At 42.5% G+C, this 23,615-nt stretch overlaps 1 long non-coding RNA gene and 1 other non-coding gene across 3 annotated transcripts in view; both read right to left on the bottom strand.

Annotated features, from left to right (window-relative positions):
* Nucleotides 1-23,615, bottom strand: part of LOC120638536 — a 170,837-nt gene that overhangs the window by 81,914 nt on the left and 65,308 nt on the right. The window lies entirely within an intron of this gene.
* On the bottom strand, nt 18,041-18,178 carry LOC114817504. Its single transcript, XR_003765368.1, has one exon. It is a non-coding gene; the product is annotated as a small nucleolar RNA SNORA7 (small nucleolar RNA).

Here is a 23,615-nt window from a genome sequence, read left to right as displayed (position 1 = left end):
AGGATTCAATCTATAAACTATTTAGGAGACATTTCTAGAGTTAAATAACCTTAGAAAGATGTTTTCTTAAAAAAAATCAATGGACCCACTCCCAGGTATATTTACCATTTTATAAGGTTATCAGGTCCAAGCTCTGCAGGTTCTTCAAAGCCCCACAGAGCAATTATGGCAGGCAATGGGCACAGATCAAGGGAATGAGGGTTGGGGAAAGGGTGGGAGCAAGTGATGACCATGTGCACAGAACCTGATTTTCTCCACTTGTTGGTGCAGCTCTCTGCTCTAATAGTAATAATAATTATTATGGTATTTGTTAAGCGCTTACTATGTCAGGCACTGTACTAAGCACTGGGGTGGATATAAGCAAGCCAGGTTGGACATGGTCCCTATCCCACGTGGGCTCACAGTCTCAATCTCTATTTTACAGATGAGGTAACTGAGGCAGAGAGAAATGAATCGACTTGTCCTAGGTCACACAGCAGACACATGGCAGAGGTGGGATTAGAACCCTTGACCAGATGATTCCCAGGCCTGTGCTCTATCTATTTTGTCTGAGAAGCAGTGTGGCTTACTGGCAAGAGCACAGGCTTGGGAGTCAGAGGTCCTGGGTTCTAATTCCCGCTCTGCCACTTGTCAGCTCTGTGACTTTGGGCAAGTCACTTCACTTCTCTGGGCCTCAGTTATCTAATCTGTAAAATGGGGATCAAGACTGTGAGCCCCAAGTGGGACAACCTTATAGCCTTGTATCTATCCCAGAACTTTGAACAGTGCTTGACACCTAGTAAGCAGCATGGGAAGCACCGTGGCTCAGTGGAAAGAGCCTGGGCTTGGGAGTCAGAGGTCATGGGTTCGAATCCCGGATCTGCCACTTGTCAGCTGTGTGGCCGTGGGCAAGTCACTTCACTTCTCTGTGCCTCAGTTACCTCATCTGTGCCTCATCAACCTGGTTACCCTGTATCTACCCCAGCGCTTAGAACAGTGCTCTGCACATAGTAAGCACTTAAACATCAAAATTATTATTAGTAAGTGTTTAGCAAATACCATCATTATGTCATGCTGCTTCCACTAGAAGGAGGGTATTGCTCTGGTGAATACCTCTGTGTGTTTGGTCACAGGATCGTGGGGATAGGGGTGCGTAGAAGGGTATATGTGGAGGTTCCATTCCAAATTAGTACATTTTGCACTCCAATCATTAGTCAGGCAAAATCCTTCAAGATGATACTTTAAAGGAATGATGAATAGTGCCTCCTGCTTTGGTACCTTCATCGTGGAAATTACAAAGTCACTGACTTTCCAACCAGGAGATTGTGCTGGAGAAGAGAGAGGTGGGATTTGTCATGGAAGCTGACCCTCTCTGGAAAGGTGGGAGGTGGAGTCTGTCAGGAGAGGCATGTAGGCTCTGGGTTAGGGTGAGATCAGAGAACCTGCTACAAGACCTCTTTCCCCAGAACTGGCCACCATGACAGGGCCCAGGGTGCTCCAGTTTGGGCCACTGCAACCAGAGCTGTCTTGGCCAGGTGCAGATTGCTGCTGGCATTGTCACTAATATCACCATAGCATCTGTGTCACAACAGGAAGGAGGCAGAATAAGATCAAAGGCAATCTGTCTCACAGAGAGTGGAGCCTGAGGTGGAAGGAAAGTCCTCCGAGATGAAGTGGAGCTGGACCTGAAGCAGTTGGGCATAAAGAGTTGCTGCTACCTCTGTCGGGGACAAGGAATGGGGGTGGCCTCCAGGTCTGTGTCAGATTGCATCGTCAATCATAGAGGAGGCAAGCCATGTTGGGTTGCAGTATAACCCCTTCGACTCGGGATTGGTGGAATTGATAGGACATCCAGACTGATTTGTAAACCACCAAACATCTCTTATGCAAGTCACACTCCCATCACGGACCCAACTCAGGGTACAAATTCTAGTCTGTAAGCTTGTGATGGGTAGGGACTGGGTCTGTTTATTCTTATATTGTACTCTGCCAAGCGCTTAGTACAGTGCTCTGCATACAGAAAGCTCTCAATAAACATGATTGACTGACTAAAAAATCCTCTGAGTTATAGCATCCTTTTTGTCTCTGAACAAAGGTGGACAGAAGCGGAGGTAGAGATTCTGAAGGCCAGAGCCAAAAGAAAAGAGAAGAAGATGGTTGGAAACGAAGAAGCACAGGTGGGGAACAGATAGAAGTGCACCTAGTAGAAGGAGAAGATAAAATGAAGCAAACAGAGACATTTGGGGCAGAGATTGTGGATTGGAGAGAGAAGGAAGGTGTCTCTCTGTGCCAAAAGGGAAGGAAGATGACTGGAAATCAAGGTGCACAGCTGGGGATCAGATATCAGTGGACCAAGTAGAGGGAAAAGATAAACTGAAGCAAACAGAGATTTTGGGGGGCAGAAAGAATGGAACGGAGAGAGAAGGAAGTTCAGTGATCAAACACAAACACACAACTTTGGCTTAGTGGAAAGAGCCCGGGCTTGGGAGTCAGAGGTCATGGGTTCAAATGCCAGCTCTGCCACTTGTCATCTGTGTAACTTTGGGCCAGTCGCTTCACTTCTCTATGCCTCATTTCCCTCATCTGTAAAATGGGGATGAAGACTGTGAGCCCCACGTGGGCCAACCTGATGACCTTGTATCCCCCAGCGCGTAGAACAGTACTTTGCACATAGTAAGTGTTTAACAAATACCACCATTACAACTTGTGGTAGTCACGGCTGTATCCAACTGCATGAGAAACCTTTAGAAAATAGCCTTGAAATGTCCAGGGTAGCATCCCTCTATTCCATTCCTATCAGCTGTCCCTCTTGTCATCACCAATGCAGCAGCCACTGTTTTCCACCACTTGGCTGAAAGCAGTCTGCTGTTATTGCTTGCCTCCTCCTGAACAACCATTTGAAACCACTCACTCTCCAAGGACTCCTTCCCAACTACTTTCAAACATGTCCATATATCACATATCCTAAAAAAAACCCTACTTTGACCCCACTGCATCCTGCAGTTATCACCCCATCTACCTCCTACCACTCCTTTCTCAACTCCTTGAATTAATCATTTACACCCACTGCCTTCATTTGCTCTCTTTCAATTTGGCTTCCAATCACCCCCAGTTTCATGAAAAACACACTTTCCAAAGTCACCAATTAACCCCTTCTTAGCAAATCCAGCAGACCTTACTTTATTCAAAGATCCTTCACCTCTCAGCTGATTTTGACACTGGGGACCATCCCCTTTTCGTGGAAACACTACCGAACCTGAACTTCACAGACAATGTCTTCTGTTTTTTTGCCCAACTATCTCTCTGACCTTTCCTCAATCTCTGGCTCCTTCTCTGCCTTTCACCCCTTAACTGTGGGAGTCCCTTAAGCTCAGTTTTGGGTCCCTTTCTGAGCTCTATATATAGCCACTTCCTTGGAGAACTCATTCACTTCCTTGGCTTCAACTACCATCTTTATGAAGATAATTCCCAAATTTTCCTCAGTAACTCCAACCTCTCCTGTGAAGTCTTCTATTTCCTCCTACCTTCAAAACATCTCTACTTGTATGTCCCCCTGACAGCTCAAACTTAACAGGTCTAAAATAAGATTTCTCATTTTCCCACCCAAGTCCTCTCTTCTCTTTGACTTTCCTATCATTGTAAACAGTACCACCATCATCCTTGGGTAATGAGACTGTAACCTCAGCATTATCCTCAACTCATCTATCTCATTCAAGCCACATATTCAGTCACTAAATCCTGTCAGTTCTACCTTCACAAAATCCCAATTTACATATCCTATTTAAGAACTTGCTCATCTACATATCCATTTTTTCTTTTCTCCTGCAAATTATTCTGTGTCTGTCTCTCTCTAGATTATAACCTAGTGCTTATGAACTGATTTACATCTTGGGTGCATATGTATATACATATATAAAAAATGTATTATATATGTATATATACACATATATACTTATATATATATACTTATATATATATAAGTGTGTATATATATATATACACTTACATATGTATATATGTAAATTGAGCAAATATATATCTGCTCACATATAAATATGTGTTTGATTTATTTATTTTGATCACTATATTTGCAAATCATTTTAAGTTTGTGTCCCTTATTAAACTGTAAGTGCTTTGTGGGCAGGGAACACTATCACTTCATCATTCTTTTCTTCCCAAGTGCCTAGCACAGTCTACCATACTAAATGAGTGCTCAATAAATGCTGCTAAGATTAAGCTCCTTGCAGCCAAGATAATTTGTCTTCTATTTTATTCTTCAGAGTGCTTAGAGTCATGCTCAGAATATAGTAGGATTACATTTCCAAATGCCCATTTTTCCAGCATCATTTTCCTTTTTCCCATAGATTATTTTGTTTATGTCTCAACAATTAGATTGTCAGTTGATTGAGAGCAGACACTGTGTCTTCTATCTCTATTAAACTCTACCAGTTAGGCCAGTTACCAACAGTAAATCTTGAATAAATATCATTGGTTGATATAAATCCTAGATATATTTTTCCCTCTAGCTCTACCCTGATAATGTAGAACTACTCTAGAATAGAAAAAAGCATAAATACCAAGGTGTCTTTCTGTCTAGGGCAAGGGGACTATCCCTAACTGTTATGATAAAGTTAAAAGCAACCACAGGACTCTTCCTTGAAGAATCCTTTGGTGACTCTGTTAGAGATGTAGACTACATGGATTAACTTGTACAGAAAATGCCATTGCTTATGGCCTTTCTTCTTGTCTTCTGGGGAACTTGTATGAGTTTTTTTTGCCCCTACTGGTGGTGAGGCATTGTTTCTTACTGATTTTAGCAACAGGGGCCAGTTTCTAACTCAGTCTCATAGCCTGCACTGATCTCACATGAAGATTCCGGCTCTACTCCTGATTTCTCGTTCCTACCTCAATTCCTCTTAACAATTAAGGGAGAGCTCTGGAAACTGACAAAGATGAGTGAGTGGGGACTGGAACTGAAGAGAGGCTCTTAATAATAATGTTTGTACTACTAGTAATCATGACAGTGGAGGTATTATGTGCTAAACACTGTGGTAAACATTGAGGTAGATACAAGATAATCAGATCAGACACATCTAATAATAATAATAATTATGGTATTTGTAAAGTGCTTACTATGTGCAGAGCACTGTTCTAAGCGCTGGGGTAGACACAAGGTAATCAGATTGTCCCACGGGGGGGGCGGGGGGGCTTCACATTTTTTAATCCCCATTTTTACAGATGAGGTAACTGAGGCACAGAGAAGTGAAGTGACTTGCCCAAGATCACACAGCAGACAAGTGGTGGAGCCGGGATTAGAACCCATGACCTCTGGCTCCCAAGCCCGGGCTCTTTCCACTAAGCCACGCTGCTTTCCTTCCTAGAAATGCGACATGGTGTAGTGGATAAAGCATGGACAGGGAGTCCGTTGGTCATGGGTGCTAATCCCGGCTCTACTGCTTGTCTGTTGTGTGACCTTGGGCAAGTCACTTCACTTCTTGGTACCTCAGCTACCTCATCTGTAAAATGGGGATTGAGACCATGAGTCTGATGTGGGCCAGGGACTGTGTCCAATCCAATTTGCTTGTATCCACACCAGTGCTTAGTACAGTGCCTGGCACATAGTAAGCACCTCAGTTATTATTATTATTACATGGGGCTGACAATTTAAGAGGGAAGGAGGACAGGTATTTTATCCCCATTTTTCAGAAGAAAAAACTGAATCACAGAGATGCTAAGTGACTTGTACAAAGTCACTCAGCTGGTAAAAAATGGAGCTGGGAATAGAACATAGGTCTCCTGACTCTCAGTCTATTCTCTTCCACTAGATCACACCATAAGGCTATTTGGTCATTAGACAATAGAGCCATCTTATCTGAAGCCTGGTATTTTGTACAAATAATGCTTATAATAATAACAATGGTACTTGTTAAGCACTTACTATGTCAACCACTGCTTTATGAGCTGGGATAGATATGAACTAACCAGGTTGGACAGAATCCCTGTTCCACATGGGGCTCACAGTCAATCTAAATTTTACAGATGAGATAATTGAGACACAGAGAAGTTAAGTGACATGTCCAAGGTCACACTGCAGACAAGAGTGGAACTTGGATTAGAACCCTGGTCCTTCTCAGTCCCAAGCCCATGCTCTATCTATTAGGCCATGCTGCTTCCCTTATAATAAAATAATAATAATTAAGGACTTACTATCAACCCCAAACCATATTAAACCCTGAGTTAGGTAAAAAGAAAATCAGGTTTGGTACAGTTCTTGTCCCATGTGCAGCTCACAGTATAAGTAGGAGGAAGTACAGATATTCAATCCTCATTTTATAGATGTGAAAACTGAGGCCAATGAAGTTAAGTGACTTGCTCAAGGTCACATAGCAGACAAGTGTCAGAATCAAAGATTAGATTAGAATCAAAGTCATCTGACTCCAAGGCCTGAGCTCTTACCAGCAGGCCACACTGTCCTAAAATGTTCTTTATTTAAAAATTAAATTGTTTTTAAATGACCTTCCATAATCAGAACATTTATGCTAAGATGGTAACCTGAAAATCCTTTAGGCAGGACTGCTGAGTTAGAAATTTTGAAAGCTAACTTTTAATGTGTATTCTGGCTGCTTTGTGCTCTTAAACATGCTTCCACCTCATACTTTTATGAAACAAGAGTTTAAACCAGGAGTGGCCACATAATGAGCAATAATAAGCCACAAACATAAAATATTTGGTGTTCACATTTTCTACAAATAACTTTCCTATGGCATTTATGGTACCAAGAAACTTTCACCTCATTTTCACATGGATTTATCACAGTTGGGCACATTTTAAATGAACCTGAAAGAGATATTCTTATATGCAATGATGCAATTATATAGATTTTTACTTTTCCTGGACACAGAGTGAGTTGGAAACAGGTGACTAGAATCAACTCTCAACAATCAACCCTGGCACAACCTGGCTTTGAACCTTAATTTCTGTACCTTTTAATTAAAGAGGGTTGCCTGCAAACATCTTACACCTGAGTGGGAAGGATGGACATTAAATAAATTACAAATAAGGGAAGCAGCAGAGGATAAGAATATGCACATAAGTGCTGTGAGAGTTTTAGGTGGGGTGATTATCAAAATGTTTAAGGAGCATCAGCCTAAGTGTGTGAGGCCAAAGGGAGGGCAAATAAGCTGGGGGTATGAGGGGCTAGTTAGGAAATGCTTTTTGGGGAAGATATGATTTTAGGAGGGCTTTGAAGGTGGGGAGAGGGGTGGTCAGTTGGATATGAAGGGGAAGGAAGTTCCAGGCCAGAGGGAGGATATGGACAAGGGTTGGTGGTGGGAGAGATGAGATTGAGATTCAGTAAGCAATTGACATTAGAGGAGCAAATTAGAGGAGTTTCTGTTTGATGTGTTGATGAATTAGCAGCCATTTGAGATATTTGAAGAGTGGAGAAATGTAGTTGGAACAATTTTTCAGAGAAATGATTCAGGCAACAGCGTGAATGTGGACTTGAGAGGGAAGAAGCAAGGAGGTAAGTGAGGAGGCTTATGCGGTAGTTGAGGCAGGTTATGATAAGTGCTTTGGATCAGCATGGTAATTATTTGGATGGAGAGGAAGGAGCAGCTCCTTGAGATGTTGTGAAGGTAGAACCGACAGGATTTCGTGACCGACTGAATATGTGGCTCGAATGAGATCAATAAGTCAAGGATAGTCCTAAGGTTATGGGCTTGCGAGACAGGAAGGATGATTTGAGAGGGGTGCTTGTTGTAATTTACAAAGTAATGAAAAGTATAGACAGCTTAAATACAGAGTTGATGTTTACCAAATCATAAGCCACCGTGAATAGAGGCCACCCTTAGATATGCAGAGGTGGTAGGTTTAAAACAAGCAATAAGAAACACATATTACAGCTGGTAGTAAACATTGGGAATTCATTGTCAGAGGAGGTTGGGTAGGTCAAAATGGTTCCAGGAAACAATACCATCTTTATGGCGACTATTCTGCTATTTAGTTACCTCTCACCGGAGAAGCAGTGTGGCTCAGTGGAAAGAGCCCGGGCTTGGGAGTCAGAGGTCATGAGTTCTAATGTGGGCTCTGCCATTTATCAGCTGTGTGACTGTGGGCAAGTCACTTCACTTCTCTGTGCCTCAGTTACCTCATCTGTAAAATGGGGATGAAGACTGTGAGCCCCACGTGGGACATCCTGATCACCTTCTATCCTCCCCAGTGCTTAGAACAGTGCTCTGCACATAGTAAGCGCTTAACAAATACCAACATTGTTATTACCTCATATGTTAAATGGGGATCAAGAGCCTGACGTGGGACAGAGACTGTGTCCAACCCGATTTGCTTGCATCCACCCCAGCACTTAGTATGATGCCTGATACTGAGTAAGCTCATAACAAATACCACAGATAATGTTGTCATTGTTCTTCTGAGAAAAGATCAGCTAAGTGTAAACTTAGGGGCACAGTGCACTCTTTTGCCTTCTTTCTGTGGATTTTAGGAAACTTTAACAAACCTTAACTGCAAAGCACTGAAAATATCACCAGTCATCTGCCTCCATATCCACACATACAGATCCATCGGGTACCGCAGGGGAACTTCACCTCCAATCAGGGCTACCAGGCACATTCCCACTAGGTGCCTCCCTGGCACAAGCCGCGACTGAATGAGTTCCCTGGATCCCAGCCCTTCTTGGCCAGCTATTGGAGCCAGAGATGAAGTCCCCAGGGCTTCAGTCTGAGCAAGCCCCTACCTTAGAGCTACCCTAGGGAGGGTGCTATTCCTGCCCTGTAGTGGGCTAAGCTTTGTTGGAAAGCTTAGCATCAACTCGTGGCTCAGTGGAAATGCCCCGGGCTTGGGGGTTAGAGGTCATGGGTTCAAATCCTGTATCCACCGCTTGTCAGCTGTGTGACTTTGGGCAAGTCACTTAACTTTTCTGTGCTCAGTTACCTCATCTGTAAAATGAGGATTAAGACTGAGTCTCGTGGGAAAACCTGATCACCTTGTATCCTCTCCATCGCTTAGAACAGTTCTTTGCATGTAGTAAGCGCTTAACAAATGCCATCATTATTGTTATTATCAACTGCCGTGGCCAACTACCTGCCCTCCTCACCGGCCAAGTGTCCTCTCCGGTCTGCTCCCTTGAACTTGGAGAGAGATTTGGGAAACATTTCCTAGACAGAGTCTGCACAGGGGTGCCCACCAGCCAAGCTGCCTCCTCCACTTGGGTCCTGGTCCAGACTCCAGTTTGGGGTAGACTGGGTATCTCCTTCTCCTCTCTCAGGTAGGACTTGGTACCACAGTCCCCTCAGGGCTCTGGCCCGGGTAAGAACTAAGCCAGAGCAGAATGTGCCGTGTTGTTTCTAGGTGAGGATCACTATGGGGCACTTGCCCGGATGGTCTGACTGATAGTCGGAGTCTGGGCCAGAGTGTCAGTCTAAAAAGGCCCCAGAGGCCCCCTGGTATGAAGGAACCCCTAGGGGGCCCTCCAGTGGGGACCCATCTGAATGTGAGGCTGACTTCAAGAGACTCCCAGCACTTGAGAGATTACAACAATAAACAGAAACCATCCCTGCCCATGATGAGCTTACAGTCGAGAGAGGGAGTCAGACATTAATGTAAATAAGTTTGAGGTTTCAGCAGGACATCCAAGTAGAGCTGTCCTGAAAAGAGGAGGAAATACATGACTGTGCAGGAGAAAGATCAAGACTGGAGATGTAGATTTGGGAATCATCTACATAGATATAGTAGTTGAAGCCATGGGAATGAATCAATTCTCAAAAGGAGTTGGTGCAGATGGAGATTAGAACTGAAAGCTCACATCCTCCAGGAGGCCTTTCCAGATTGAGCCTTCCTTTTCTTCTGCTTCTCCTCCCCTCCCCATCACCCCTCCTCCCTTCCTTTGCTCTACCCCCTCCCCACCCCACAGCAATTGTGTATATTTGTACATATTTATTCTATTTATTTTATTAATTATATGTATATATCTATAATCCTATTTATCTATTTTGATGTTATTGATGCCTCTCTACTTGTTTTGTCTTGTTGTCTGTCTCCCCCCTTCTAGGCTGTGAGCCCAATGTTGGGTAGGCACTGTCTCTATCAGTTGTTGAATTATACTTTCCAAGCGATTAGTACAGTGCTCTGCCTACAGTAAGCTCTCAATAAATATGAATGAATGAAAGGGGACTCAGAATTGAGCCTTAGGGGACTCCCAGAGTTAGAGGGTGACAGAAGAGGAGGAGCCCACAGGCAAGACTGTGAATGAGTAGTCAGAGAGCCAGGAGGAGAGCCAGGAGAGGACTGTGTCAGTGAAGCTGAGATTGAAAATGTTTCCAGGGAGATGGTGGTGGTCCACAGTGTTTAAGGCAGATGAAAGGTTAAGGAGAATTAGGGTAGAGTGTGGGCAAGTCACTTCACTTCTCTGGGCCTTAGTTACCTCATCTGTAAAATGGGGATGATGATTGTGAGCCTCATGTGGGACAACCTGATTACCTTGTATACCCCAGTGCTTAGAACAGTGCTCTGCACATAGTAAGTGCTTAACAAATACCAACATTATTATTATAGAGGCTGTTGGAAAAGGAGATCAGTGGTGAGCCTTGAGAGGACAGTTTTGGTGGAGTGAAAGGAAGCCAGACTGGGGGGCTCCAGAAGAGAATTGGAGGAGAGGAAGTGGAGACAGCAAGTTTAGACCATTCACTCAATAATTCAGAGATGTATTGTAGGCAGTAGATGGGCTGATAACTAGAGGGATCCATGGGATCGAAGGAGGGTTTTGTTGTTGTTTTTTGTTTTTTTTAGGATAGGGGAGAAAGCGTAAGACAGGACAGGGGAGAAAAAGAACATGCTTTGAAGCAGTGTTGAACAAGCCATTGGAGACGGACCAGTTGAAGATGGTGGTTAGAAAGAGAAGAAAGGAGGAGAGCAAGTGCTTTGGTAAGGTGTGAAGGGGTAGAAGGCACAGATTGAGGGAGTGGATTTTGAAAGGAGGTGGAAGATTGACTCGAGACACTGTTGGGGAAAGATGGGAGAGTTGAACAAGGGGCAGGAAGAAGGAAGGACTGAAGATGAGTAAGGGTGATTTTAGGGAGAACATTTTATGGAGTCCCCTCTAGAATATGAGCATTTTGGGCAGGGGATGTGCTATATTGAACTCTCCCAAGCACTTGGTACTGTGTTCTCTACTATGATTGATTAAATATCATTGACTGATTGATTGCTTGATGGTTTAAATTTTGTCAAAAAAGTATATGACCAGATATGGGGGAGGTGAGGAAACAGGGCATTTGAGAATGGAGTTAAACATCTGAGAACAACAGATGCAGGTGTAAATAAGGATTGAGAAATAATGTTGCCAGGCAGAGGAGAGGGCAGAGGGCAAGGATGAAATAGGTGGAGAATCTTGAGACTAATGATCATTTTTTTGCTTGGTACAGAGGGTTCAAGAGATATTTGGATACATTCTTGGACAAGAGGTACTTGGTTATTAGAAGGTCAAGGGTAGAAAGGAAAAGGTACCATCACCAAGTTCTTTTAAGCTCTGGAGACAAAACACTAGGCTGACACAGTAATGAGATTTTATAGAACTTTTGTAGGGATTGTCCTGAGGCCACATTTGGACAGCAGTGCCGCCTCAGCCAAAAACTGGGAGTCAACGTGGAAAATAGACCAACATGGCATATGTATATCAATTAAGGAGTGGCCGTTTTCAAATCAAAGGTTATAAGGAGTGAGAGGCAAGAAAGCAAAAGAGAAAAAGAAAAAACAGTGCCGAATGTTTCAAATATTGAATATATACCCCCAAAAGACTATTTTTTTGTGTGCACAATGTGGCCAGGATCGTGTGGGTCACACATTATCCTTTTCAGCACACATGTATCCATATCATGAATATTATCAACAGTCGTGTCTTGTTTGATTATGCACAAAACCACATAGGTATACTCCACGCTGACCACTGGGGTAGATACAAGATTATCAGACCGGGTAGAGTTGCTGTACCATAAGTGACTCAATTTATTATATTCCCATTTAACAGATAATGGAAATTGAGGTCCTGAGAGGTTAAGTGGCATGCCCAAGGTCACACAGCCGTCCTGTGGCACAAATGGAAATAGAATTTGAGCCTCATGACTGAAAATCCCATGTTCCTTCCATTAGAGCACATGGCTGTTACTGTGTTTTAACAAGGAAGGCTGGTGGCTAGGTATGGAGTGAAAAGGAAGAACTTCCTACGCCTTCAGATATCAGCTGTTGAACATGCATGTGCCTCAGGCAATCAGGGAGCAAACTCATGAACCACACATCATGGGCCCAGGGTAGGGATTATTTAAGCAGAGTGGCTCAGTGGACAGAGCACGGGCTTGGGAGTCAGAGGTCATGGGTTCGAATCCCTCTTCTGCCCACTTGTCAGCTGTGTGACTGTGGGCAAGTCACTTAACTTCTCTGTACCTCAGTTTTCTCATCTGTAAAATGGAGATTAAGACTGTGAGCCTCACATGGGACAACCTGATTACTCTGTAACCACCTCAGAGCTTAGAACAGTGCTCTGCACATAGTAAGCGCTTAACAAATACCAACATTATTATTACCCCAGCATTTAGAACAGTGCTCTCCCATAGTGCTTAACAAATACCATTATTATTATTATCTGTTGCCAAATTGTACTTTCCAAGCACTTAGTACAGTGTTCTGCACACAGTAAGCACTCAATAAATACAATTGAATGAATGAAGCCACTCTGGATTCCTCTAAGCCGCATATTCACTTAAGCCAAGAGTGAGATCGAAACTGATTACCTTCATTTTTTTTGACCCCAAATACCACTTTATGGGTTTTATAAAGACCTAATTCTTTGACCTTGAATACGTCAATTCTATATATTCCTTAGCCAACTCTATTACTGTGTGAACTCATTTCACAGCCAAAAAGACTCTGAACAACTTTGCTCTAGGTCCTAAAAATAGCCAAGATATTAGTATTAAGTTTTACTATGGGGAGTTCGATGTGAAAAACTTCAACATCCCATTTAGGGCTGGCCTACAAGGAAATGGCAAGTGCACGAAGCCTGTTCTACAACTGCAGGAGACCAATCTGGCCTCTGTCTCAACTCTTCAATTGGTCCCTCTGAGTGGAATATGCCACCTTTAATAATGTTGGTATTTGTTAAGCGTTTACTATGTGCAGAGCACTGTTCTAAGCACTGGGGTAGACACAGGGGAATCAGGTTGTCCCACGTGGGGCTCACATTCTTAATTCCCATTTTACAGATGAGGGAACTGAGGCACAGAGAAGTTAAGTGACTTGCCCACAGTCACACAGCTGACAAGTGGCAGAGCTGGGATTCGAACTCATGAGCCCTGACTCCAAAGCCTGTGCTTTTTCCACTGAGCCACGCTGCACCTTTCAATTGCAAGATAGGCAAGAGAAATATCATAACATCTCCCAAGTGCTGAGTACTGTGCTCCGTTTAGTTAAGCGCTCAATAAATACCACTGATTGATTTGGGATCCCTACTGTACAGTTCTTTTACTAGTTGGAAAGTTTCCCACTGCCACTGCAGGACACCTCCAACCCCTCCCCATGTTTCTCCAATGCTTTGGTATTTCGGGGGCATCCCCTGTTCCACCCCTGACCCCAGCCACATAGCTCCAAGATGGCAGATTAACCACAAGGTGGAGATCAATGGACCTTTGGAGGAGGAAGTAAGAGCCATGCACAGATAACAGACCTGTTATCTAGGAGACCCAGATACCTAGGGATGCCAAATTCCCGCTCAACTGCCAGTGAGGATCCCTGGAACCCGATTGACAGCATGAGGACTAATAAGAGTTTGCTTCTGTGGAAGCATCTTCAGGCGCTCCAAAGAAAGTTGACCGTGTCAACCAGGGGTGGCATTATGCAAATGAAAGGATGTGTTTAAATCCCACCTTTTGAAACAACTCATGCTCACTATATGGACTACTCAGTGCCCAGACCAGCAGTCATGTGTTAAGCCCTCCTGGGAGGGAGTGGAATTAAAGGTGCCTGATTTGGAGTAATTAATTCACTCGTATTTATTGAGCACTTACTGCATGCAGAACACTGTACTAAGCTTTCTATGCTTCATCTTACTGGAAATGGTAACATATGGCACGATGGCTAGTCAAGCAATATCCATATAAAATGTTTGAGTATATAGGTCCAACTCAATTTCAATGTGCTGAAACTACAGGCAAGCAATTTCCAGGGGTTATATTAGTGGATAGACTCTAAGATCATCTTTAGACTGTAAGCTCGCTGGGGGCAGAGTTTACCAACTCTGTTTCATTGAACTTTCCCAAGTGCTTAGTAAGCACTCTGTTCACAGAAAGCACTCAATAAATACCACTGATTGAATGATTAATATGATACTGGGTGCCTATACTCTTCACTAGGTAGACTAGAATATTGTCTGAAGTTGTATTGACATACCCTACCAAAATTAAACAAAGGAGTGTATTATCTTCATTCTTTTGAAGAACACCAGTAAAATGTAAGCATTAAAAAGAATTTCGTGCATTTACATTTTCTTTTGTCTGCAGAGCAAAATGGAAAAAAAATCCTGTTATTGTCATTTATGAATTGCTGTCATCTGGTTTTAGAGTGCTGTTAACCTTTGTTAAAGGAAATTTGTTAAACTGTGGATGTGAGGTTTACTTCCATCTTATAGGTCTGTGAAATCGGCTGTGCTTATTTCAAAAGTAGATCCTCAAATGAATCCACACTCAGGCTTAGGAAATAACCCTGATAATGCCTGTTTGCTTGCTTTTACCTAAAATTCCCAAGACCAAAATCAAAAATGCCCAAAACTACACCACCATCACCTTGGCCTATATACCTATAAAATAGTTTTTGCACACCTCTTTGATCTGAAAGTCTAATGTCTTTGCAACTTCATCAAAAAGAAAATCATTGTTCAGGACTGCCCATTTGCAATTCCAGGTTAAGTCACAAGGTGGCAGAGGCTTGAGCTTCAGGGAAACAAGAAGTTGAAAAGATAGATAAGATAGGAAACAATGAAAAAATTATATTTCAAAATCTGCCCACTGTCCTCTTATGATCACGATTAGGAAGAGTGCTGTGTGATACCTCCTGGTTACAAGCAAATTCTAAAGTACCCAGTCAATCAATGGTATTGAGTAAGTGTTTACTGGGTGCAGAGCCTGCTTTACGACGAAAGATTTCTCCTCAATAGGCAATGAATTGAAGGGAGCCAGAAAGCGCAGGCAGGGAAAGTGCCAGGGGTCAGGTGATCAATAAAGGAGCCCCAGGTTGCTAATCCCTTGGAAATACCTCCTGACTCAGTCCTAAGTGGTTCCAAAGACAAGTTCTGCTGGAAATGGTGGATTCCACTTTTTCCCCCAAGACCGAGGACTTGACCCTTTGAGATCATTAGCTGCTCCTCCTATTCTTTTGTTATCAGTATTGTGCCCCTTTAGTTGGAAAATTTGGATAGTCTATTTTATAATACTCCAAGTAGGATTCAGTTTTGAGACTCTCTCTCCTTGGTGTTCCTGCCTCCTAGAAGGCTCGCATCTTGGATGTCACTTCCAGGACTGGATAAGAAAATACATTCACTCTGTTCCGCAGAAATAGTTTGATTCTGGACCTTGGGACCTAACTGCCACCCGGGGCCATGATTGGCAGTCATCTCATGAGATCCTCACACCACAGGGCCATGACCCTCTGAGGAGGTTAACGAGGTTTGAGCTCTTGCTTCCAAAGACAAATCGCAATTTTGAGTGGCAGTTTGTTTGCCCTTGCAGTCACACTGAATCAGGGCTAAATTTAGTTTATTATTCCTTTAGGAAGTACAGGTATTGAGGATTTCATGTAACTGGGATCATGGGTGGCATGTGCTTATTTTCAAATGGAGAATAAACACACAGCATGCTATCTCTGTTCGCTTCATCTACTTTAGCATTACCATTTCTCAACCCTTCTGTACAAACCTGACCTTTTGCACACCTGGCCCACAGATATTGCATGTGGGAGTATTTTGAAGTGGATTTCAGTTGAGTGCATAACTTTATCCAACAAATACATCATTTTCAACATGCCCTCCTGAAATCTGGGAAGATGAAGTTTTCTTAGGCCTTTTGGGGTGAATGCTGATGGGTCAGGAAAATCTAGGTGAGCTACTAGATTTATGGGTGTTTGCTCTGCTTGAAAATGGTATTCGCTCAGTCTCAACAGGCTGTCAAACATAAAGGTACCATCACCTTGAGGTTTGCCCGAACACATTTCAATTTATCTTCTGCCTAAGGATAATTTGAAAATGAAAATTTTGATCCTTCTCATCCTCCAATTAACCACAGTGGCATTTTTCAGTCCCTTTTAAGAAAGACCCAATATGAGATGAGGCATGATAATCCCTGAAACAAATCCTGCCAATCCTTACAGTTGCATTTGTGATCAGACTAAGTATCTACAGATCAGAATTTATAAGAAGGTGAACCCAAAACTTGGGTGTACGAATATGTATTCTCAGAAACATAAATTAATTCCCTATATATGGCTATAAAATTAGGTTATGAGAGTTTTTTTTCCATCTTCTGTAGTTTTCCGCTTCAGCATTATTCACTTTAATTTCCTGAAATCTAATTTCCATTTTCCTTTCACTCTCTGGAGAAGAGCTAACATTCAGCAGAAATTGATGCTAGTTGGGCCTCAAGGAAGGAGCAAAGTAAGATCAGAAACAGGCTCTTTGGTACAAACTCTCTACATCTGGGAAGTGTCTCGGTTTTGTCACTCTGTGGTTCTTGACTGATGTTTTCACTGCTACATCAACTATTCCCTTGAGGCTGTTCCCCTTAAGCATTTTGATACTCACCCAACTCCCACAACCAAACTACTCATGTACATATAAATCCTCATACTCTGCCCCTTCCTCTATATATAATTTATTTTAACATTTGTCTCCCCTACTAAATTACAAACTTCTTGAGGGCAGGAATTGTGTCTATCAACTCTAAGTGCTTAGTACAATACACTGCAAACAGTAAGAGTTCAATAAATACTACTGATTGATAAGAGGGACTCTGATACAGATATTCTTCTGGCCCATCCATAAATCTCTCCAATAGTTCTTTTCAAAATGGATTCTCTTCATGCCTACTCATGTCTAAATTAGAGTACAGAGGACTTAGATGGCTAATTGGCATGGCTTCTATTCTAAGCACTGTCTTTGTAATTAAACGTAAATTATGATTCATTCCGAGGACAATAAATTCCTGTACTTTCATAAGCTTTCATTTCATTATTGAAAGCCAAGATTCCACTAATAAGTTTCCCATTAAAATGAAATGTGATTTGTGGCTCAAGGATTCCAAAATCCACACTACTTCTTCCATGTCACTTTTGCTATAATGTCATATAAATAGACTAATAAGCTCTCCCTCTGTGCCTGCCTGAAGGGAGGGGCTGTTAAGCCTGCCCTTGGAACCAAAGGCAAATGAAACCATCATTAAAGTCACACGGAAAAATCTGTTCTTTGGTGCTACTGCAATGGATCGAAGGGGAGAGACTTGGAGTTAAGTCTTTTACCCAACTGACAACTCCTAAGAGATGGGGTGAAGTAGATTTGAGGCTGCAAGTGCAGATGAGGGTTCAATATTTAAATTGGGAATGACTGTGTGAATTGCTGGAGAAATGATAACTTAAACAGTATTGAGCTTCTCAAAGGGTAAGTAGAAACTTCTGTTCTGCATCAGTGTCCTGGACAACAAAGATTAGGGACCAAGATATATATTACACTGAAAAATATGGCATTTGTATGGAGGGGTGGGCAAAGTTAAGCTTGCAATCCATATGTTACCAGCCAATTTGTTCTATCCAGCCCAACTAATGGCTCGCAGAAGAGCAGCTGCCTCGATTCCAATTGATCTCAGCCTGGCCCAGAGCCTGCCTCTCTGCAGTCACCAGTTCCCAAAGGTCTCGGTACAGAATACAGAAGTGGTTACCATTGCCTCCTTCTGTGCAGTAAATGAGTATCCACCCTTGATTCCCTCCCATACTTGTCCAGCACAAGTGAGTTTTAACTTGTAGGAGATTGTCTTCCACTGGCTAGCCACTGCCCAAACTAGGAATGGAATGGGTAGGCCTCTGCTTGACTCTCCCTCCTGTAGTTGAGACTGGTAGAGTCCTGGAAACTCTCCAGGTGTGACCCTGAGAGGGATTATTTATAAATAGAATTCTTAAAAATAATGGCATTTATTAAACACTAAGCATACTAAATGTTGGGTAGATAGAAAATATCAGATCAGGTAATCCCTATCCCAAATGGGGCTCATAATCTTTACAATCAAAAGTATTTTTTGAGTGCTTACTATGTGCAGAGCACTGTACTGAGAGCTTGGGAGAGTGCTACGCAACAATACAACAGAGCTGGAAGACACATTCCCTGCACATAAGATTACAATCTAGAAGGGAATTACATGCAGTAGCATTTAAAGGGACTGGTCAACTGTGTCAAAGAAGCCAGCAGAGGTGCAGAGAGTTGGAGCCATCGGAGAGTGAATGGTAAAAGATGATGGGAACAAGAGGTTTTAGGTGAGAGTAGATGATCAGATCATAAGCAGATTGTGAATGCAGGTGGAAACCTCCTCTTAAGATGTAGCTGGGAAGCAGGAGAGTGGATGGGGTAGGAGAAAATTGAGGAGACAGAGGGGTTGTCTTTGAAGGTGGGATGAGTCATGGTCTGGTGTATATGGAGGGGAAATGAGTTCCAGGAAGGGGGGAGGATATGGGAAAGGGGTCTGTGGTGAAATAGATGAGACTGGGGCACAATGAGCAAGCTGGGGCTCAGAATCAAACTGTGCAGGCTGGGTTGTAGTAGGAGAACAAGTTGTAGGCCAGGAACAAGAATGGGAGGAGGAAACAGAAGGTTTGGAATCAATGGTCTCCTTTAGTCAGAATAGACTTCAAGTTGTCTTTGGAGATTCTAAACAAATAGCATTGGAACATCATTCTTTAATAGCCCACATCAAGTTTGGAATAATTCCTCTTGTCTTATGTCGAGACATCTCCGACCCAAAGCAACGCCATGTACACATCTCTCCCAGAAGGCCTCACCATCTGAAATCATTCTGGTACTGTATTCATAGATTTTTCTTGGAAAAATATGGAAGTGGTTTACCATTGCCAACTTCCACACATTAATCTTGAATCTCCTCCCTCGATTCTCTCCCCTGCTGCTGCTACCTATCACAGGTGAGTTTAGACTTGTAGCAGATTGTCTGCCACTCGCTTGCCCAAGTTAGGAATGGAAATGCCTCTGCTTGACTCTCCCTCCCATAGCTGAAACTGGTAAAGTACTGGAAAACCCTGTGAGGGGACTCATATAGTCTGAGAGAAATGAATCCCATTCATGCTCAATATTTGACAAAGGGAATCACAATCAATGGAGAAAGGACATTTTACAAGTACTCTAGCTACCTAACTGTTCAAACAAGACAGAAGCCACCCTATTCTGCCATTCCTTCTCTGCTTCAGCCACAGGGTCCCCGTGCTGGCTGGCCACAGTACCTTGCTGATTGAGTTGCCCCATCCTAGGTGGAATCTCATCTTCCTACTCACAATGACCCCTGGTGAGAGCCAAGATTGGAATCCATCAATCCATAGCTTCGTCTGAGCTCCTACTACTGTGTCTAGTACTTAGAACAATGCCCAGTGCTTAGAGCAGTGTCCAGTGCTTAGTACAGTGCTTTGCACATAGAAAGCCCTTAACAAATACCATCATTATTATTATTACAGTGCATTGTTCTAAGCTCTTGGGAAAGTAAGATAGAGTAGGTAGACATTCTCTCCTTCTACATCCCAGCCCACACACTCTGCTCCTCTAGTGCTAACCTTCTCACTGTGCCACGTTCTCGCCTGTCCCACCCTTGATCCCTGGCCCACGTCCTACCTCTGGCCTGGAACACCCTCCCTCCTAAAATCTGCCAGTCACACTTCACCCCTTCAAAATCCTACTGAAGGCTAACCTCCTCCAAGAGGCCTTCCCAGATTAAGCCCCCCTTTTCCTCAGCTTCCTTCCCCTCCCCATCACCCCGACTCACTGCCTTTGCTCTATCCCCTGCTCCGCCCCACAGCACTTGTGTATATATGTACCTATCTATAATTCTATTTCCTTACATTAATGCCTGTTTACTTGTTTTGATGTGTATATATCTATAATTCTATTTATTTACATTGATGCTATAGATACCTGTTTAATTGTTTTGATGTCTGTCTCCTCCCTTCTAGACTGTAAACCCATTGTGGGCAGGGATTGTCTCTATTGCTGAATTGTACTTTCCAAGCCATTAGTACAGTGCTCTGCACATGGTAAATGCTCAATAAATCTGAACGAATGAATTGAATGAATGAATGAAGCAGGGATAGACCTTCGGTTTCCCTTTTATGGGCCCAGCCAAGTCAAATTAACCCAGGTCAGTGGATGAGGGCTAACTCTCTGCTCTACGTACTTTCATGGACTCTTATCTAAGAAATACAGGTCAGCACCTGCTTTATTCTAAAAAAAGGGATTCCCTATTTCTCAATTATCAAGTAGAGGTCCTCTAATATTTCAGATGAACTATATATTCCACTGCATTTTTAGGTAGCTTGTTTTTTACATTTCATTATTGCTATTTGATTTTAAGAAATGGCTGGGAATTCTGGTGCTTTCAAATGATTTTGAAGACTAGAAATACTACCAGATCATTCACATACAATGGTATTATTAAATTTTTAATCAGATCCTGCTTTTACATCCATCCCTAAATAACAGTAGAAGCATCTTACACTACAATATACCATTTATTTTCCTTCCTGAAAATGTATTTGTTTAAATAAAATCAGATTCCACCTTGGCCATTGTCAGCACCCACTTGATATCTCTCACCACTCAATTATCTTTAGTTTGTCATTTTTCTTTGTTCATGACCCAATACTCACTTAAAATCCCCAGTGGTGTCCGTGTCTAGGCCGACATGAATGATTCTTTTATTTGGGGATATGAATATTAAACTGTTTTTCAATTGAGATTTTTATGAAACACATTGCCTTACATTTACTGCTTTTCTAGTTTAGTCTTTGTTTGATGACTTCTTCATAAAAGCCAAAATCATGTGTCTCCAAATTTCTATAGGCCCAAGAACATTTCTCTTAAAATACTCTTCAATACTTTACTAGTTACATTTAGTGGATCCTAACTGTCAATTACTCTTTTGAAAGGATATTGTCAGTTTGCAGAACTATACCAAGTACTTTGAAATAGTGAAATGCAAGAAGTAGAAGCTTATTAATAGGAAAATAAAATGATACTCCTTAAAACAGCTAAACCACCAAGTTTCAATTTGGAAAATATGTTGCAGGAATAATTCACTAATCCATCAATGGTATTTATTGAGCACTTACTGCATGCAGATCAGTTTACTAAGTGCTTGGGCGTTAGTAGGTAGACATGATCCTTGCCCACGAGGAGATTAATCTTCAAGAGGACTCTTTCCCTAAATCAGAAACATCACAGACATTTTACCTTTTGTCTACTGTGTGACCTTACGCAAGTCACGAAACTTCTCTGTGCTTCGGTTATCTCATCAGGAAAATGGGGATTAAGATTGTGAGCCTCATGTGGGACAGGGACCTGTGTCCAAACCAATTTGCTAGTATCTACCCCAGCACTTATTACAGGGCCTGGCACACAGTAGGCATTTAACAAACATCCCAGATTCTAAAATAACATGTCCTCCATTTAATAATGATAATATTAATAATGATGGTATCTGTTAAGAGCTTACTATGTGCCAGGCACTGTAATAAGTGCTGGAGCAGATACAAGCAAATCAGGTTGGGGACAGTCCCCTGTTCTATGTGGTGCTCACAGTCTCAATCCTTATTTTCTAGATGAGGTAACTGAGGCATAGAGAAGTGAAGTGACTTGCCCAAGGTCACATAGCAGACAAATAAAGAAGTCAAAATTAGAACCCATGACCTTCTGACTTCTGGGCCCATGCTCTACTCACTAGGCCATGCTTCTCATTTAGTTTTCATCTCTTAAGCACCCTGAGTCATAATATCCCATTTGCCACCTCTATCACCCCCAGTGTACTTATTGAAAGCTTACCGTGTTCACCCCCATTGTTCTTATTGAACTCTTACCGTGTGCAGACACTGTACTAACTGCTTGGAACAATACAACAGAGTTGGTAGACATGTTCTCTGCCCACATCTTCAATCCTTGTGCATATACACGTAGTCATGCACAATACTCTTTACTCTTGTTTATTTGATGGGTGCCTTCTCCAATAAAATGTAAGCATTTTGTGGTGAGGGAATGGGTTTCATGCCTTTGTTGTAGTTCATCAATCACTTAGTACTCAGTTGCTCTCACTTAGTCGTCAGTTGGACTCATTGGCTGCCCATTAAAATATTTTAGTCTTTTTCCTTCAGAAAACCCCCACATGAGTTTACTTTTAGGGCTCTACTTTGCATATCAGGAAGTTCTCTCAAGGCTCTAGCTTTCCCCTCCTAGCAAGGAAATCTGGCAACATCCCCTGTCCTATTCCAATATGCCCCATAGTGTTTAGGATGAGATCCACTCATCTTTTGGTTTCTTTACTTGGATTTGCCTTTCTGTTTCAGATATGTCTGCCAGCCTGGCAGACTGTCTTTGAAGATGGATTTCCTCAGAGTCTGTATTCAGGATTGCTCAGAAGGAGTTAGAACCTTTTATCCTGGCTACATCTAACTTCCACTTGTCGGCATTCGCTACATGTTCCAAAAGTAAAATGTGGTGCTGTCCTTGAGTTTGCTTTGCTCCCTGGAGAACTGGGAAGCCTGTCCCTTTCCTTTGGGGTTGTTCTAGCCCTAAAGGTTCTGCTTTCTCCAGATCTGAAAGCTGAGAACGTTGGCTTCTTGAACCATCAGAATTGAAAGTACAAGGGGACTCTGATGACTCCTGTCCTTTTGTGCCATTTGGTAAGTGGATAACAACTGCAAAAGATTTTGATGATTTTCCACAGTGTTCTTCTATTTCTTGGAAATTAACTTTCACCATAATGTATGCTATTCACATAGAGACTTACCACAAATATTTTAAATATTTTTGAAAAAGCACATCTCCTCCCCACAAACTCCCTAAAGGAGGAAGCAGTTAGCCCTTCCATGTAACTGGAATTGTGCTGGACAGTTATTCTCAACAAACAGTGAAGTGATGAGTCTTTCAGCCTACTGGTTATGCTCACGCCAAGAGGTCAAATGAATTCTGGAGTTCGTGGCCCTCCAAAGAAAATGTTTAGATTTCAGTGTTTCTGGACTTGAAATCTGGGGTGGTTAGCAAGAGTGCTTGGCTTCATTTGAATTGCTAGTAGAAAAGTGGAAAAATAAATCAGTTGACTAGTTGTCCAAACTGACTGGAGCTTGGCCCTGGGCTTCAGTGTTGATATTGGTTATGTGATGTCATGTGCTCTTTTGAAGATGGCCCCCAGGGGAGGCTAGGGTTCCTGCTAGGAGACAGACATCTGGACAGAACATGGAGAGGTTCCTCTGGTCCCAAGACAATGGAAGTAGGATTCCTTGGGGCCAGAGGCCTCACATACTGCCTGGATTGCTTGGTTTGGGATTCCACT

Source organism: Ornithorhynchus anatinus, chromosome 1 (genome assembly GCF_004115215.2).
Source record: "Ornithorhynchus anatinus isolate Pmale09 chromosome 1, mOrnAna1.pri.v4, whole genome shotgun sequence".
Lineage (NCBI taxonomy): Eukaryota > Metazoa > Chordata > Mammalia > Monotremata > Ornithorhynchidae > Ornithorhynchus > Ornithorhynchus anatinus.
Note: the sequence above shows the minus strand (reverse complement) of the source record. Positions and strands in the feature narration are given on the sequence as shown.